Source organism: Syzygium oleosum, unplaced genomic scaffold, assembly GCF_021117445.2.
Source record: "Syzygium oleosum isolate NSW1041296 unplaced genomic scaffold, Sole_v2.1 Sole_v2.19, whole genome shotgun sequence".
Classification (NCBI taxonomy): Eukaryota; Viridiplantae; Streptophyta; class Magnoliopsida; order Myrtales; family Myrtaceae; genus Syzygium; species Syzygium oleosum.
This window is the reverse complement of record NW_026607503.1, coordinates 2,702,218-2,708,514: the sequence shown is the minus strand read 5'-3', so window position 1 is coordinate 2,708,514 and position 6,297 is coordinate 2,702,218. Positions and strand designations below refer to the sequence as shown.

General features: G+C 39.7%; 1 long non-coding RNA gene across 1 annotated transcript; it reads right to left on the bottom strand.

Annotated features, from left to right (window-relative positions):
- Nucleotides 1-395: 395 nt before the first annotated feature.
- Nucleotides 396-1,919, bottom strand: LOC115666928 (uncharacterized). Its single transcript, XR_008818525.1, has 3 exons — nucleotides 1,796-1,919; nucleotides 919-1,742; nucleotides 396-462 (listed from the first exon to the last, which is right to left on the bottom strand). It is a non-coding gene; the product is annotated as an uncharacterized LOC115666928 (long non-coding RNA).
- Between the last annotated feature and the right edge of the window lie 4,378 nt (nucleotides 1,920-6,297).

Genomic DNA, 6,297 nt, shown 5'->3' with positions numbered 1-6,297 from the left:
CCATAAGAAAATGCTCAACAAGAGAAGCATATATACTGTGCTTCTTATCTCATTCAAATCATTCCCCTGGAAACTTACTAATTGACATTCAGATGAGATGGACATACATTTCAAGATTAACAGGCAGCAACCTTAAGGAAAACAATAAATAGCTATTTAACGTTTTGCCTGGAGCAATAAGAAGCACAGTGGCCCATAATATTTGGAGGGAGGGATGGAGGGAAATGAAGGGAGGCCAGACAATAAAGGGAAAGTTAACACAACAGAATACCTTGATTAGCATCTGGAAGTCTTCCTTCGTTTGGAGAAACTTTTCAATCCTACAGGTAGAAAAAAACTTAGTGAATAAGGCACTCGTAAGAATTATCTTGCTCACATATAGCTAAAACAGAGTACCTTTCTTCCGGGAACAAAGTCGACAGTGGGACCTCTAGTGACTTCTACTGCAACAACTCCTGCTAGCTGAAACAGGCATTTCGCTCATAATGATCAATACTTGCAAACTGATAAATCATTTTTATAGTAACCACTAGAATCGATCAGCTATATATAACATCATCCAACCACTAATCAACCAAGAACAATACCAGTTGACCTAGACAGAGGAGATTTCCTACAAGCAACTGAGAACTAAATGCCCAGGGGATTGAAAACAAGATAGATAAAGATTTGCTCTTAAAGCATCTGAATATGGAGAATATGTGGGTTATGCCAATTAAGGGCTTCCATACGTGCATGCACATTAGTTTTAAAGATGTTGCATGCTGGAAGGAATAAAACTTCAAAGTTAAATGGCAAGAATTCGAAGTCTCTTTCAAACTAAGCTAGTCATATCAACAGAGATTTCGTCCACCTATTGGGAGAGGCGACTCGTAATATGTAAGATGGAAGAACAAATCCTTTAAACAGTCTTTTCACCTGGTATAGATCTACGTATGTAATCTTTGGACACTTGGACTTCACCTCCTCTGTATCCAACAGAAAATCAAATGTAAATATACTGACTGAAGTTATATCTCAACTCCATTCACAAAAAAACTTGATTCATCAAAGCTATGACATTATCCATGATGGGTTCGTACAGTTGTATAATTGAAACTCTTATAATCATAACATATCTACAGGGTAACTCATGTAAAACATATGCAAAGGTCTTAGAATTTCCTTGGTCGACAATCATGGAAGCATTAGACTGAATACTAAACCACCCATCTTAAGCATGCTCTCATAAACTGAACATAAGATAATACATATACCTCAACTTTATGAAGACTGTAGGGATTTCTTTAAAGAAAGTATCAATGTCTAAAGCAACAACTATCTTCATGCATTCTATACTGATGAATATTGGAAATATATCTAAATTTGGTTAGATGAACCTAACACTATGCTACAGGCAAGTAACAAAAGTAAATCAGAGTACGCAGATTAAATCCCGTTGATAAGTCCAGAGTATAACGTTAAGCCAACTAAAATTGCAAACGCACTGCTTGGCCCTTCAAGAACTTGTAAGTACATAGCATCATGTTAACAAACTTGTTAACTGTCTTCGACATAACAGACGACGCGCCCCGCACGTGTGCACTAAACATCGTAAGATGATTAAGTCAACCATTACTCATCAAATGACACAAAACATAAGCAAAAGCAACTCCTCCCACAGCAGCAAATGAAGGAAAGCTATAATTGAAGTATTAGAAGACATACGTCCATGGAAATTGGACTCTCAAATCTCCATGCACCTACATATATTTAGTATCAAACGAGCATGCAACGGGACTCGCACAATCACAACCTACAATTGCATGCTCGTCCTCCAAACTGCCGTCGATGCATGAATAGATGAACTCCAGAAACTACTTCAGGCACGGATGTCGAAGAGGCGTAGACACCGCTCTGCCAAAGGAATCAACACCGCGAAGGCAGAGAAACCTAAAGGCAAGTAGCTCAGAAAGAGCAGGGAGCACTCACCACAGAAATCAAGAGCGATCTTCAAGCCAGCATTGGCACCGTGGCAGTACTCTTCCTTGTTCCGAATCGAGCCGTTCGGACCGGCAGTCTTCATCCTCGCGTCGTAAGTCCCGGCGTCGTGCTACCTGCAAAGACGAATAGCCAGAAACCGCCAGACATCAGAAACCGCGGGGGCTAAATCCGATCGACGGACGTCCGTCGCCGGCCAATCGAGGCGGGGATGGAACCGTAATGCACGTAATCGGGAGCTCGAGACCCTCGAACCGGGAACGAACGCCGCGCCGGTCCTCGAGGAGCGAGAAGGAAGGCTGGAATTGCACCTCTACCGCGAGTGACGGGGGTGGTGGCCGGTGCTCTGCAGACGACGGATGATGGAGGAGCCGAAGAAGACGCTGCTCGAAAGGAAAAAGAGGTAAGAAATAAAAATTTTAGGGTTTACATAACCCTTTTTACCTTTCTATTTCTATTTCTATTTCCGAGAACAAAGAAGTAGATATTTTCTACTTCTTATTTCTGCTTCAAATCTATTTCTTGGCCACCTTTTTATTTCTGGGAATAGAAAATTAAAATGCGTTACCAAACAGATTTTTATTCTTTTTATGTTCCAGGGAACAGAAAAATAGAAAAATAGAGAAATAGAAGTGTTACCAAACGCGCCCTAAGTAAACACTATGCAATTAATTTGTATCATGTAGTTTTCTGCGAAGAAGAAGAAGAAGAGTGACTGGCGAGAAACCGGTGAGCATCGAGATTCACAAAAAGAGTGAAGTCAAAGGTTAGATGGTGACGCGTAGCAGGTTCTTACAAAATCTACACGGGGCCGCCGTAATTTTGTGATGTTGGGTTGGTTGGGGTAATTTAGTTAATTTTATTTTTATTTAATTATTTTGGCTTTTACTTTTTGGTGAAGTCGTTTTAACTTCGTTCTTTTTAGGGATTATTATACAATTGCTCCCTAAATTTTGATCAACGTGCAATGTCATCCATAAACTTTTAATTTATTCAATGCGGTCATGAACTTTAGCTCAATGTGCAATTTCATCCTTAAACTTATAATTTACTCAATATGGTTTCCTGAATTTTTTGTAAATGTTTAATATAGTCCCTAGACCGTATGAAATTATCCAGATTTGGGCGAGGGTTGTCAGCCCATGGCCGGGGCTTGGAGACCCCCGACCTTCCTCCACCCACGCCGGCCCCTCCCAGCGATGGTGGGGAAGCGGCGGCGGCGGCGACGACGAGGATTGACTTCTCCTCCCCCTTTTTAAAAAAAATATTTAGCTCATTTTTAAATTTAATACAAATAAAATTAGTATTAAAAATTAAATTTTGGCCAAAACGACGTCGTTTTAGTCTTATGTTTCACAATATAGTCACATCATCACCACTTAGGAGAGAAAAAAATATTAAAATAAGCCACGTCAACACCATATCAGTGTTTTCCGTTAGTAAGTTAGACGATGTTAACTTTAGGACTCAATTGAACCAAATTGACAAGTTTTTGGACTTGATTGCACTTTTTGCAAATTTTATGACTCAATTGCACTTTCACGACAAGTTTTAGGACTTCTAATGAACATATCTTTATGTATATACATATATATATATTCATGTTAATCAATAGAATAAAATGTTCGGATATCCTTGTCTAAAGGTGAAAAGATTCGGACCAATTCCCACCTATTGTGAGTGGAAATTGACAAATCCGAGCCATTTTTCTAATCAATCCCTTGCAGTTCTACTGTTCCTGCCACTGGATTCCGTCAATTGGAAGTAGTATGGTTGGAGACAATTTGGGTTTGAACGTGGATTTATTACTTCTAGTTATTTAACAAAAGAAATTCCCGTCGTCAGATTTTTCTAATATTCAAAATCAAACGTGAAAGTCAAACGATGCTTCAAAATCTAATTGAATATGGGGATTGCGACTCCTTGTCGTATGGCGATAAAAGAGTGGCATGATCACACACTTGACCCGATTACCCGTGAGTCTGTCGTCCAAATCTGACTCAAAGCAAACGCCGTGAGTTCAAGGTTCAAGACCAATACCTCTCTTTTGTTTGCTTCTTTGGTCATCATAATCAACTTGAAAGTTGATGGGATTTCACTTGATCCGTTTTCGATTCACGCACATGAGATTCTACTAGAGATCCTTGCGTAAAACGATCTCCCTTTTTCTTTTTCCTGTTATCACGAACGACAGGAGAAACTCGAGTTATTATATTCATTGATAGGCGCCGAACATATTAGCTACACTGTAAGTTATATATTAGGGCATGTATATGTACTTCAATTGTAGTGTGTTAGGGATGCGGCATGACCATTTTGTTATGATAGTACTATTCCTTTACCTGCGCTCTGTGCGGAGCATTTTACATAATAATTTGTTGTCCAATTTGTGGAAGAACTTGTATGGTATTTTCATCGCCCACTGACCATCTAACTTCTAGGAGATAGCATTTCTACCCGTAATCATACTTTGCCACCTCCAAGAGGAACGGGACCCCTGTCCTGCCTTCCAAAAGTCACTCGTAGGAAAATAAATTCCTTTTTTAACCATTTTTTTCCGTAGAGTTGAGAGGAACCGTAATAGTCCTAATGCCTGCTTACCCAACATAGCTTTGTTAAAAGAGACGGGTCACTGAAGTCGAATCCACCATTATCTTTTTTAGTCTTTAGTACCTCCCATTTCTTCTAGTGCATACCCAATCTGGATTAACTCTATTTCCACCAAAAGAAGGCGGTTTTCTACTCAATAGCTTTACAAATCAAGACTAAAATTTTGAATATAAACATTGCATATTGAGGCAAGGCTTGCATAACTGTTTTAATCGGAATCTCCTTACTGGCTTCTCTTTCCATCCTTCCGATTTCTTATTACCCCTGTAAAGATCTAGGCAAACATTTGCTTCTTTATCTGGCCCAATTTGAAGGTATACCCATATATTTCCCTATTCCCAACTTATGAGACATATTCCTTCTTAGGCTTTGTGGGCAACCACTGCTGAAGTAGATTTCAGATTTGTTTAGATCAATTGCTTGGCTGGTAGCAAGGCAATATTGATTTAGGATAGTTGCCAAATTTACGAATGGTGTTGTTTAAATCAAAAAATAACCAAGTCTTTATAATGGACAATGCCGATTCGAGTAAGCTAATAACTCAAGATCAGGTCTGGTATGGTTAACGATGAGCTACTGACTACGGAATTTTTTTGCTGATAGCCATGCTTATCGATGGCCATGACTATAGCTATCAGTATATGATAACAATTGGTCCACTATAATCACAACAAATTTGGCTAAGTATTGGATGAAGTGAAGATACCGATTGGAACATATCAATTAAGCAGGATGATGTCAAGGAATGTAACCGTTTTGATGGGCGCAAAGTTTGAGTGTAGTGGCAGTCGAGCTTTTAATTGTTTGCGGATAAGGTAGACGAGGAGACAGAGCACGATGGTTGTGATTGTTCGAAGGCGAGATTGAGGTGCAATTTTGGAGGAGTAAACACCCATAGATAAGATAGTGCGGCAACATGAAGATGTGGAGCCAAAAACATGGAGACACAAAGTGTGGTTGAAACGCTGAAGAATTGCTTGTGGACAGTTGGGGGGGAGCATGATCATCCCACCACCGTCTGGTCCCTTCAAAACTCGAATCGGGAAGGGCCGAGAATCGGCCCGGGCAAATTGTTATGTGCAACGCTGAACTTGGACAGAAAGGTGAGACGCACTAACGAAGAAGGCATTCTTCCCGACAGACTGTTGTAAGACAAATCGAGAGTCTCTAAGTTAGTCACTGTCCGGAATCCAACCAGATAAGAAGTTATTCCTGAGAAGCAAGATATGGACATTTTTCAAATTCCCTAACTGGGCCCAGATTTGATGCGTTGAAAGACTTGCATCCAAGTTCCAAAGTGGGTGGAAATCTTGTGACTTGATTGTACTGCAGCCCCCTCGCGGTCCCATTCCTTCTGATGAAGAGCTGCAAAACAGGAGAAGGTTCCACCATTGACAGATTTCTATCGATGAGGTCAGACAATCTGGTAAACGGCACGCCTCAGGACTAGGACCATATGTCTTGTTTTCAGTTCAGACCGTGGCCAAGCTGGTCTAAAACCATTGATATTTACTTTTTGCTTAAATCAAATCTCGCAATTCACGTATATTAGCCGTTTCTTTTAAACTCTAAATTCTTGAAACTCCCACAATACTCACATGTTAACACGTAGATTTGAGTATATCTTTTTTTTTATATAATTTCAGAAATTCAAAGAATATTTTAAATTTCATCGGGAAAGTAAAATGTACATTTTGCTTTTATTCA